Source organism: Lampris incognitus, chromosome 13 (genome assembly GCF_029633865.1).
Source record: "Lampris incognitus isolate fLamInc1 chromosome 13, fLamInc1.hap2, whole genome shotgun sequence".
Lineage (NCBI taxonomy): Eukaryota > Metazoa > Chordata > Actinopteri > Lampriformes > Lampridae > Lampris > Lampris incognitus.
In genome coordinates this window covers 44,058,440-44,072,138 of record NC_079223.1, presented here as the reverse complement: position 1 = coordinate 44,072,138, position 13,699 = coordinate 44,058,440, and positions in this window count along the sequence as shown.

Genomic DNA, 13,699 nt, shown 5'->3' with positions numbered 1-13,699 from the left:
GGTAATCTCTAGAGGCCTGAATATTGCTGTTGACAAGATTGTTGATACTGATTTATCCGATCACTACTGTTTGTTTTTCACATGATTGTCTCTGACTTAGCAAAAAAAAACAAGAATGTATCATAAAAAGATGTTTTCTTAGTCCTTCTGCAGTCATTAACTTCCCTCATCACCTGCGCAGTATTCCTCGGTCAGCTGATATTTCCTCAGTGCATGATAAAGTTAACCACTTCGACTTTAAAGTAGAGTCAGCTCTCGACATAGCGGCTCCTATGAAAACTAAGAAAAAAATCACAGACTACAGTAATACCCCGGAAGACTGAGCAAATACGTTTGCTCAAGAGGGAGTGCCGTAGAGCAGATCAAATATGGAAAAAAGTAAGCTTACAATCCATGGCGAGATTTTTAGAAAATCTGTATTTGTTTATAACAAAGCTCTGCGCTGCGCAAGGCAGGCTTATTTCTCTGGCATTATAAACGAAAACCGGAACAACTCCAGAGTCTTATTTTCCACAATCGATCACCTTATAAATCCTCCCAGTCTCATGAGCAGTTATGCCCTGCATCTAAATCAAAATGTAATGAGTTTGCATCATTCTTTGATAATAAAATCATTAATATCCGAGCAGGTATCATAAATAAGGTTGTTAATCCAAACAGTCAAACTACTAGTAACGACTCTCGGAGAAATCTAATTTCCTTTTGCAAAATTAGTGAGGAGGAACTTCGTAAAACCATCTTGCAGATGAAGTCATCCACCTGCTCTCTGGATGCAATTCCCACTGCCTCTTTTAAAGATGTCTCAGATAGTTTGATTGGGGATGTTTTGGATATTGTAACTCCTCTTTAGAAATGGTTATCTTTCCTAATTCACTGAAAACGGCTATAGTAAAGCCCTTTCTTGATCCGTCGGTGCTGAGCAATTATAGGCCTATTTTGTTAGTCTTTCTGACCATGTCTCAGACAAACTTGTAATTTTCTCAGGTATTCCACAGGGTTCGATTCTTGGTCCTTCATTGTTCTACCTGTACATGCTGCCACTTGGGAAAATCTGTGATCATGGAGTGAATTTCCATTTTTTTATGCTGATGATACTCAGTGATATTTATTTGTAGCGCCGGATGACCCCAATGCTCTCAATCCCTTGATGAATTGTCTGTCAAGTATTAAACAATGGATGAGTGAAAATTGTCTCAAATTGAACGAAGACAAGATGGAAATTCTCATTATAGGCACTAATGCGCAGAGAGAAATTATATCAAATAGAATGGGAAGTCTGGCTGTACAGAATAAGACTGTAGTAAAAAAATCTGGATGTCATCATTGTTGATATGTGATTTAAAATCCAACTCAGAGTCAATGTTACAAAGGGTGCCTTTTTTCACCTAAAAAATATTGCTAGAATTAGACCCTACCTCTCACTGGAAGACGCCAAAAAGGTGACACATGCTTTTAGCTCTTCGCGTCTAGACTATTGCAATGCACTTCTTACTGGTTTACAAAAAAAAAGTATCGATAGGCTGCAACTAGTGCAGAACACGGCAGCAAGGGTCGTAACAAAAACCAGGATGAGAGATCACCTTACCCCAGTTTTAGCATCTTTACATTGGCTTCCTGTAGCTTTGAGGATTGATTTTAAAATTATTTTATTTGTGTTTAAAGCTCTACATGGTTTAGCACTCTCATACCTATCTGACTGCTTATCTGATTATGTTCCGAGCCGCTCTCTTAGATCTTCTGGTGCTGGCCTGCTCAATGTCCCTAGAATGAACTACAAAAAGTGTGGCGAAGCAGCATTTTGTTTTTATGCACCGACGGCTTGGAATATACTCCCCCAACAAATAAGAGAAGCAACGTCCATAGATAGTTTTAAGAATTAGCTCAAGACCCATTTTTATGTTCTTGCTTTTAATTAATTCCATTTTATTTCTTTTACTCTTATTATCTTGTACTGTGGTTTTATTTCTTGCCTTGTTTTATGTTTTTTTGCCTAGGTCTGTGTTTTATTACTTTTAACTTATTTTATCTGTATTGTTGTTGAGTTTTATTGTTTCCCTTGTTTTTAATGTAAAGCACTTTGAGCTGCATTTTATGTATGAAAGGTGCTATACAAATAACGTTTATTGTAATTATCTTGCTCAGCTTTGTCTTTCCACCATCGCCTCTGGCCTGCCATCCTCATCGCCCGCTTTATTCCTACAATAACCCCTTTTCATTTTACTTAATTACATTGTCTTTGTCTGGGTCCGCCACTACTGATCATATAACACTGTAGTCTTGATTATAGTCCTTTCTAGACTAGCCTATAGGATGATGTTTTTTTTTGAAGTCATCCAGTTCGAGGAAATTCAGCCTTTGAAATTTACTGCATTGACTTCATAGAACTGCAGCTAAGTGTATGGGCTCGGTTTAGTAACGTGTGAAAACAGGGGAAAGTGTTGCTCCTCATTGCCCGCTTTACTCCTACAATAAACCCCCTTTTCATTTCAGTTCTTCCTATAGGATGATGGTCTAGTCTGCTATTTTTGAAACATTTTTTTGAGGTCATCTAGGTCGAGGAAATTCAGGGTTTGGAGTGTACTGCTTTGACTTCATGGAACTCGTTTTTACCCACGTTGAGTGCCTAAAGAAGACGCTGCTGCTGCTGCTGACGCTGTACGCATGTTATTTACATTACCCATAAGGCTCTGTGTGTGTGCGTGTGCGCGCGTGGCGTTGTAACCATAGACATATAAAGAGTAGACGCCGCATTGGCTGTTCTCTTTCAAGGGTTTTAGGGGTTTCATGTCAAACTTTAATTAGCAACTTTTATTTTTTCCCCTACATTGTTTATATATTTGTCTCTCTTTAAAATATATATGTATATCTGTATTTATTTTTTATTATTACATCATACTATTGGATATAATTACGATATTATCACAGTATTATACCACTTTATTATACACACACACACACACACACTGTACACTTCCTACCCTCACATGTAAATATTTTGTGTTGTTGTCAGTGTTTACGTTTGTCCATTGTGTGTAATGTACTGGTCACCTATGTAAGCAACTTTGTACATGTGTAAATATGGTTTGGGGCGGGGATTTACATATATTTTCATTTTCTCTGATATATAACATATATTGTTGTTATATATACTGTAGATATATAATGTGTTCATATATTGTTTATATATTTATATAGCCTAATCATATATTGTTTCTTCAACTTATTAAAATAGCTGACTTTACTGCCACTATCTGCTTCTGCCTCTCTATCATATTTTAGCGTGTGTGTGTGTGTGTGTGTGTGTATATATATATATATATATATATATATATATATATATATATATATATATATACACACACACACATATACATACACACACACACACATATATATATATATATATATATATACACACACACACACACATATATATATATATATATATATATATATATATATATATAGTGAGTGTTTTGCTAAATACCGTATTGTTCCGAATATAAGACGACCCTGATTATAAGACGACCCCCCCTTTTTTTTCAAGACTCATTTTTGGAAAAATACTTTTTGAAGAGCAAATATTGGTTTTATAAGGAAAAACATTATATTTGAAAATAATGATAATAAAAACACATTGAATAAAACAAGGTAGTCTGTTTAACAGCTTTTAAATAAAATTATGTTTTCAATATATTTTAGATGAAATTGTCACATTTAAATAAAAAAATGTAAATACATTTGTAAATGAATGACTTGTGGTATTTAAATAGCATACAAATGAAAATAAACTGTAGTCTATTGAGACTACCCATCTCATAGTGAAGAAGTAACCATTTCAACATTTCAATAACTGCATTAACCATGGAAGGGGTCTGATTGTAGAATGGTCTCGAAACAAATCTGACTGAGTGAGAATGTATAGTGACATTCAAAAGTCTAGACCTCGAATGTAAGACGACCCCCACTTTTTCATACGTATTTCCAGGGTAAAAACCTCGTCTTATATTCAGAACAATACGGTAGCTACCTATCATACATCACATATATCATATATCAGAATATTCTATTACTGTTAAGCCAACTATGAATATCAAAATACGTCAAACCATGTGTCCTGTATCATAGCTGCATGTATGACGTTTTCAGCAACAAAAAAAGCGTGGAAATCAGTTTGGTATTCAGCGAGTTATGATTGATTAACTGCGCTGACGGTTCATTGCGCCTGCCAAACACATTACACTGAGCGGAGCGGGTGACCGCTCCAAGATGGCGGCCCCACGGCTCGCCATCCGCAGTAGCGGTCGATGCGGCGTCTACTCTTTATATGTCTATGGTTGTAACAGTAGACCGGATAGTGCACATCGGGGGGGGGGGGGGGACATGAGCAGTGAACTGCAGTTAATTCCATTTTAAAGCGGCGTTTGAATCAGGTAAAAATGACCGAGTCTGCATTTACAAAAGTCACCCACATTACATAAGCTAAACTAGCCACAGACTCGAGAGAAGGCCGCCAAGAAGTCGAAACGGAAGGTGGGGGAAAAGAGCGAGCGATCGCCCTCCGTCTGCACTGGCGTCGTTGGGGGGGGGGGCAGGACCTAGCAGGGCCCGGAAGGGAGGCGAGGGGGGGGGGGCTCGGGAAACCTGGAATTAAACGTTTGTTTTGGTTTGCAAATTTGTATTTCAGATTAGTGTCATAACTTCAGTTAAAACTGGCTCAATACATCGGTTGAGGGACTTAAATAATGGAGGCTCTCTGAAGCCCCTGCCACTCCCCTCTGAGGCCCCTGTCACCCCTTAGAAAAGGTGCAAAATGGTTTAGTCCGTCCCTCACGAGCGTCTCTCAATGCAGCTCACCTAGTCCTGTCGCGAGTGAGTGCTGATACCGGCACAAAGATCAGCTCAACGGTGTCCCAGGGGAGGCTGAGCAGCCTGAGAGCAAAACAACTGGACTTTAAAGATCTAATCAATGACTTTGCAAACAGTGGCCATTTACTGTGGAATAATAAACATCATGGGTGTCAGCACCCTAAGGTGCATCAAAGTTTGAAGTGACACAATACATTTTCCTTTCCAATCACTGAAAGATAGTTAAGTTAGGTTAAGGTTAGGTTAACTTAGGTTAACATAGATTAATGTGCTGGGATTGTAAATGTGCTAGAACTCACAAAAGCGATGCGTGAGAGACAAGAGAGCAAGGGGGCCTACAGAGACTGCTTATGTACACTACCGTTCAAAAGTTTGGGATCACCCAAACAATTTTGTGTTTTCCATGAAAAGTCACACTTATTCACCACCATATGTTGTGAAATGAATAGAAAATAGAGTCAAGACATTGACAAGGTTAGAAATAATGATTTGTATTTGAAATAAGATTTTTTTTACATCAAACTTTGCTTTCGTCAAAGAATCCTCCATTTGCAGCAATTACAGCATTGCAGACCTTTGGCATTCTAGCTGTTAATTTGTTGAGGTAATCTGGAGAAATTGCACCCCACGCTTCCAGAAGCAGCTCCCACAAGTTGGATTGGTTGGATGGGCACTTCTTTGAGCAGATTGAGTTTCTGGAGCATCACATTTGTGGGGTCAATTAAACGCTCAAAATGGCCAGAAAAAGAGAACTTTCATCTGAAACTCGACAGTCTATTCTTGTTCTTAGAAATGAAGGCTATTCCATGCGAGAAATTGCTAAGAAACTGAAGATTTCCTACACCGGTGTGTACTACTCCCTTCAGAGGACAGCACAAACAGGCTCTAACCAGAGTAGAAAAAGAAGTGGGAGGCCGCGTTGCACAACTGAGCAAGAAGATAAGTACATTAGAGTCTCTAGTTTGAGAAACAGACGCCTCACAGGTCCCCAACTGGCATCCTCATTAAATAGTACCTGTTAGAGCCTGTTTGTGCTGTCCTCTGAAGGGAGTAGTACACACCGGTGTAGGAAATCTTCAATTTCTTAGCAATTTCTCGCATGGAATAGCCTTCATTTCTAAGAACAAGAATAGACTGTCGAGTTTCAGATGAAAGTTCTCTTTTTCTGGCCATTTTGAGCGTTTAATTGACCCCACAAATGTGATGCTCCAGAAACTCAATCTGCTCAAAGAAGTGCCCATCCAACCAATCCAACTTGTGGGAGCTGCTTCTGGAAGTGTGGGGTGCAATTTCTCCAGATTACCTCAACAAATTAACAGCTAGAATGCCAAAGGTCTGCAATGCTGTAATTGCTGCAAATGGAGGATTCTTTGACGAAAGCAAAGTTTGATGTAAAAAAAATCTTATTTCAAATACAAATCATTATTTCTAACCTTGTCAATGTCTTGACTCTATTTTCTATTCATTTCACAACATATGGTGGTGAATAAGTGTGACTTTTCATGGAAAACACGAAATTGTTTGGGTGATCCCAAACTTTTGAACGGTAGTGTATAGGGCCCAGAATTCTGTGCTACACCCCTGTCCGTCTGTCCTTCTCCGTCTCTTTGTGTAGATTTCTCCGCCTGTGCCTTCTGTGATTTAGGGTGTGCTGAGCAGACGGTCATTCCCCTCGCTCCGTAACGGCTTCTCGCCATCTGCGGGGGCTGCCAGAGAAAAAGGAAGCTGTGGTATTTTCAGGCTTCTATTAATAACTCGCCATTACATCCCACCACTGGCTGCGTTGCCCTCTGACACGCACACGCACACGCACACACGCACGCACACAGCACTGAAACACAGCACCCATTCAAAACGGGAGTCCGGGGGGGGGGGGCTGTGGAAACAGATGTGGAATCAGTGCCCCCGAAATTCCAAGTCTTGGAAACCAACGTCAGGACTGTATTCACTGACTTTGGATCCGCGTCAGGGAGGACAAGCGAGTCCTGTTGCGCACTGCCCGGCCGCTCCACCCCAGGTGGAATGTCACTGGATATACGCGGAACATAGAAAGGAAATGACGTCGTCGGTGATATCAGTTCCTCCTGGGAACCAAAGTGTGGGACAGACAAAAAAAAATATTGCCATGGCTTTCCTTCGCTGGCGCCTTCGCCCTGTGACTTGTTCATTATGCCCCCCCCCCTCTCTGTACCGGAATGTGCGTCTCAGCAGTCTCTGATGAAATTGTGGTTAACAGGGCTCTGGCGTGTGTGTGCGTGTGTTTGTGTGCGTGAGAGAGAGCGAGAGAGAGAGAGAGAGAGAGAGAGAGAGAGAGAGGGAGAGAGAGAGAGAGCGAGAGAGAGAGAGAGAGAGAGAGAGAGAGAGCGAGAGAGAGAGAGAGAGAGAGAGAGAGAGAGAGAGAGAGAGAGAGAGAGAGAGAGAGAGAGAGCGAGAGGGAGAGGGAGAAGGAGAGAGAGGGAGAGAGAGAGAACGAGAGGGAGAGGGAGAGAGAGAGAGAGAGAGAGAAAGAGGGAGCGAGAGAGGGAGAGAGAGAGAGAGACAGGGAGAGGGAGAGAGAGAGAGAGAGAGAGAGAGAGAGAGAGAGAGAGAGAAAGAGGGAGAGAGAGAGAGCGAGAGAGGGAGAGAGAGAGGGGGAGGGAGAGAGAGAGAGAGAGAGAGAGAGAGAGAGAGAGGGAGAGCGAGAGAGAGAGAAAGAGGGAGAGAGAGAGAGCGAGAGGGAGAGGGAGAGAGGGAGAGGGAGAGAGAGAGAAAGAGGGAGAGGGAGAGAGAGGGAGAGGGAGAGGGAGAGAGAGAGAGAGCGAGAGAGAGAGAGAGAGAGAGAGAGAGAGAGAGAGAGAGAGAGAGAGAGAGAGAGGGAGAGAGAGAGAGGGAGAGGGAGAGCAGGGAGAGGGAGAGCAGGGAGGTAGGGAACACGGTCTAACAACAGGAAGGGGGCGGGGCTAAGCAGGGAAGCGCTCGGACAGGGGCGGGGATGGGACTTTCGGTAAGAATAAAGGCTGCTTTTATTGCCGAGGACCTGCGGGGTGTGTTCTTACCCAGCAAAATCACACCTGATTCAGCAAAACACACGAAAACAACAACCCCCAAAGAAACATGTCTGGGTGTGTCACTTAATCACTGGAGAGGCACATTTAGGCGCGGACGGTGTGGTTTCAACAAATCACGGCCAAGCCAAGACGAGAACACGAATCAGAAATAACGATGATAAGGTTTTGAGCACGGCAAGGCACCGCGATGATGTGGGAGTCTTCCCTTGTACTGGAAGTTGCACCGTTAACAGTTATCTGCCCTGCCGGAGTGTATTGAAAGTTTAACATTAACCCCTTGTGTCAGCTGTGAATCACCCCTTAATCAGCTTTGAAAAAAGCTCAGAAAGAAGAAGTGCGTGTGTGTGTGTGTGTGTGTGTGGGGGGGGGGGTGCGCTAGTACAGACAAGGAGGGAGGAAGTGGTTGGTTGGGACCAGACAGTCTCTCTGATCAGTGTGGATGGTAATATATGTATATATAGTAATAGAAAATACTTTATTTTGCAGGTGTGATGTGTGAAATATGTGGGCATGTAACCAATGGGGACTGCATGTCTATTTGGTGGAGTTCAACCAGGCATCAGGCGAAATGTAGATATTACTATCTGCATAGAAATGTTTTTATCATTGCAATAAAGCCATATATTTCAGTTTCTAAAATACAAAAAAAAATTGAATGTGCAGTTACTCTTCATGCACCACAGTGAACAGAGTGAACTTTCCTAGCAGTTCCAAGAGGTTGCACTTCTCTTGCTCAGTGCTTCTACGGAGATCAGAGTGACTAAAAGAAGCTACACCGAAAAACAGGTTTTCAGCCAACGACCCTGTGTCAGTGTGGAGAGGCCTACAAGATACCACAAACTACAGAAGATCATCCAAAGGAGTTGAATCAAGTGCGACTGGTATATATACCAAGTCCAGTTGCACTTGATTCAACTCCTTTGGATAACCATGACCTGGATGAATGAGAACATTCACAGACATACAGAAGATCATCTCCTAATGCTGAGGCATACAAACACCTGGCTGATGACCTGGATGTCTTCTATTGCAGGTTTGAGAGGGACAAATTCACACCCCTCACCCACTCCAGCCCAACAACAACAGTCCCCATCACACCTCTGGCAATCCCCCACCCCACCCTGATACTCAGGCTGCAGAGGATGTGAGCCAGCTTTTCCAGACAGAAGACCAGGAAAGCACCGGGTCCAAATGGGGTTTCCCCATTCTGTCTTAAAGCCTGTGCTGACCAACTGGCTCCAATCTTCACACAGATCTTCAACAGATCCCTGGAGCTGTGTGAACTCCCCAGGAAATTCTCCATCACATGACTGAATGACCACAGGCCAGTCGCTCTGATGTCTGTGTTCATGAAGACTTTCAAATGACCGGTGTTGGCCCACCTGAAGAACGTCACAGGACATTCGCTGGATCCCCTGCAGTTTGCCTAGCAGGCAAACAGGTAAGTGGATGATGCAGTCAACATGGGACTGCAACTAAATCCTGCAACACCTTGACTGCCCAGCGACATACGCAAGGATCCTGTTTGTGAACTTCAGCTTGACGTTCAATACCATCATTCCAGAAATCCTCTCCTTCAAACTCTCCCAGCTCACTGTATGTCCCGGCATCTGTCAGTGGATCACCAGCTTCCTGACAGGCAGGAAATAGCAGGTGAGGCTGGGGGAAGTCACTACTGGTATACGGACAGTTAGCACTGGTGCTCTCCAGGGTTGATTCCTCTCCCCACTGCTATTCTCCCTCTATACCAATGACTGCACCTCCGAGGATCCAGCTGTTAAACTCCTGAAGTTTGCAGATGACACTATGGTCATCGGATTCATCCAGGATGGCGACGAGTCTGCATATTAGCAGGAGGTTGAGCGACTAGTGCTCTGGTACCATCAGAACAACTTGGGGCTTAGCATGCTCAAAACTGTGGAGATGACAGTGGACTTTAAGGGACACCCCTCAGCACTGATCCCCCTCACAATATCCAACAGCCCTGTGTCAACTGTAGAGACCTTCAGGTACCATTTCCAAAGACCTGAAATGGGAGACCAACTTCCCCCCCATCCTCTAAAAGGCCAAGCAGAGAATGTTCTTTCTGCGGCAATTGAGGAAATTTGGTCTGCCACAGGAGCTGTTGAGGCAGTTCTACACTGCAGTCATTGAATCTGTCCTGTGCACATCCATCACAGCCTGGTTTACAGCAGCAACACAAGAGGATAGGAAAAGACTGTGGCGAACAGTAAGGAGAGCAAAAAAAAAAACATTGGCGCTCCTCTGCCCATCATGCAGGACTTTTACACCTCTAGATCCTGGAAATGAGTGGACAGAATCAGTACAGAACACCCCACCCCCACCCCCACCACCACCACCACCACCACCACACACACACCCAGGACATAGTCTGTTTGAACCACTACCCTCTGGCAAGCACTACAGAGCAATGTGCACCAAAACCACGAGACATAGGAACAGTTTTTTTTCCCACAGGCCATCTCTCTCATAAACACTTAACAGTATGGTGCAGGAATAGACAATTATTATGTAAATATGACACTTTGTAAACAGTCCCTTCTGGTCAAGATGTCTCCCCTACATACATCTATGATGTTCACTACCTCTTTATACCAACAACACTGGGGCTCCACAGAGGACGGTCCTGTCTCCCTTCCTTTTCACCCTCTACACCACAGACTTCAACTACTACACAGAGTCCTGCCATCTTCAGAAGTTCTCTGATGACTCCGCTATAGTTGGATGCATCAGCGAGGGAGAGGAGGCTGAGTACAGGGCTGTGGTGGGAAATTTTGTCACATGGTGTGAGTGGAACCATCTGCAGCTGAACGTGACTAAGACAAAGGAGCTGGTTGTTGATCTGAGGAGGGACATGACACCAGTGACCCCTGTTTCCATCCGCTGTGGAATACTACAAGTATGTCACTGGCTAAGAACACTGATGCCCTCTACAAGAAGGGCCAGAGCCGTCTCTACATTTTGAGGAGGCTGAGGTCCTTCAACATCTGCCAGACAATGCTCGGGATGTGGTGTGAGTCTGTGGTGGCCAGTGCTCTCCTGTTTGCTGTTGTGTGTTGGGGCAGCAGGTTGAGGGTAGCGGATGCAAACAGGCTCAATAAACTGATCCGCAAGGCCGGTGATGTTGTGGGGGTGGAGCTGGACTCTCTGGCGGTGGTTTCTGAGAGGAGGATGCTGTTGAAGTTATGTGCCATCGTGGACAATGTCTCCCACCCACTCCATGACGTGCTGGTCGGGCACAGGAGTACTTTTAGTGATAGACTCATGCACTACAGAGCACCACAGGAGGTCATTAATGCCTGTGGTCATCAAACTTTACTACTCCTCCCTCAGACTGTCAGACATTGAGTCGATAGTCATTAGACTGGCCCTTCCACTGGTTTTACCCTGTCGGGTGCTTGTTTGTGCTGTTTGTTTCATGCTGCAGCAATACACTAGAGATAGGGTGGTCTATGCTGGAGCATGGTGCACATATGTTTACATATTCTATTTTTATCTCTAATTCCTGTTTTTATCTTCTGTTTCTAGTTATTTTTATTTTTCCTATTTCCATTTATTTCTATTTTCCTGTCATCTTGTATCTTGTTAGTTTTACTTTACTAGAGCGCGAGTGTCTGCAAGAGGACCCAATTTCCCCTCGGGGATGAGTAAAGTATTCTGATTCAGATTCTGGTGCGCAATACAAATGTACAATTGTAAATTCACATTCAACTGCTGTATACTGGTTACAAATTATAGCCGTTATTGTTGTGGTTGGAACATAAGTGTGTAGTATGGTATGTCATTGTGAGGTGGATGGTAAGTGAACATATAGTGTATACTTAATACAGTGTAATATAGTGAGAGTATATAGCAATTGGGCATGATGGGTTGTGGAGTTGTGGTATTGGTATATGGTAGAGTGTATGGGCAATATAGTCTACTCTGTAAATTCTCAAAGTTAAGTGTACTTAAAGAAATAGGAAACTGATTACACCGGGGAACAGTAAGTAAATGGACTTGATTGTGTCAAGTTATGTGGAATGATGATTTTATGTGACATGAACTTGACACAGTTAAGTTCATCTACTTACTTCTCCCCAGCGTAATCAGTTTCCTATATTATATTATATAGCATATGATATGTATGTATATTATATTCCTATATTGGATGTGACACAACTATAGTGAATACAATTAACTACTTGGGGAAAATAACAGACCGGCAGAACTGGGAGGTTTCTGAGGACTGGCTTGAGAACCACCGCTGCACTGATCTTTCGCTATGACCTTAACATGGAGGGAGGCAAGAAGCCAGACGAAACCCACCCTAGAGGATCAGGGGCGCTCCCTAGCCTCATAATGAGAGGCGACAGGCTCGCCATGTCCCAAATGAAATCATAATGCGAGTGCGAGCCGTGAGTCATACCCTTTCAGACTTCTGATTTCAATTTTCTGGCAGACGTGTATCTGTCAGATCTCCGGCTGGCTGACATCAGTGGGTGGAAGCAAAAATGCTTGACGCTGTTCTTTCATGGAGGGCCAGGGGAGCCGTTTGTACAGGTTACGACTGGTGAGCGGTCGGGCCTTCTGCAGGCGCCTGGGAGAGCACATTCAGGAAATGTCTCTTTGGCTGAGCGGCCAATGTAAATATGACACGGCTGGCACGCCGGAGTTGCACCCCTGCTTCATGCGAGCTTAAGTGCCCTTACACACCAAAGTCGTCTGGTTTTCATTTACTGTCACTCTAGCCCCCCCCCCCCTCGCTTTTTCTACTGTCAAGTGTCTCTTGTGATGCCCACAGCCTCCCAGTGGCGTCACCAGGTGACACCGACTCCATACTAGGTGTTACCTGGTCACACTGAGGATGTGTAACTAACACGTGTCCACTCTGAGACCCCGGGGTGGACCCAGGACTCGCTGGCAGTCTGTCCAATCTGGCCTGGGAACTGGCCTTGGGACCCCCCCCCCCCCCCAGGAGGAGCTGGAGGGCGTTGCTGGGGAGAGGGAGGTCTGGAGTGCCCTACTTAGCTTGCTGCCACCGCGGCCCGACCCCGGAGAAGCGGCTGATGATGAGTGAATGGAGGAATGTGTTACATGTCTTTATAACAGGGACGTCACTGCGGGAACATGGACAAGTAAAGGGGAAAAAATAGAAATTAAAAATAAAACCTCGCTGAGCCCAAGACGCAGCTGTGTTTGCCCGTTACGTATGCACGTCTGATTAAAGACGCGTGGACCATTGTGGCGCTAGAGCCAAAAATAGCGGACCGCCAGCGGCTTAATGCGGATGATCCTTTTGTCGCCCTAATTGGTAGCATGCACTTCAGATATGAATCACGCTATAACGCGCTACCCTATGTCGGGCCGCACAGCGGACCGGCGGGTTTGTTTGTGCAACTTTTCCATCTGGCCGCGGAGGCGGACGCGGCTCGCGCTTTTCTGCAGGGATTGACACGTGGACAGCACAACACGCCTGGACGTGTGCGTGTGTGTGCGCGCGCGTGCATAGTGGGGGGGGGGGGGTTGGGGGGGTGCTCCTTTCGTCTCAGAAGCGCTAGATTTATGTGTCGGTGCCGCAGCTGTTGGCCATTAGCTCCGGCCGTCTGTTTTACCGTGGGGTCACGCAGTTGCGCGCCCTGACCACGCCGCCTCACCCTCGCCACGCAAGAATCCCCCCTCGCGCACGGAACACGATAGGATATTCTGCGTTAGTCATTCTGTGCATCGGTACACATGTAGTGTAGGACACGGGGAGGACACGCAAACCCCGCACAGGAAGG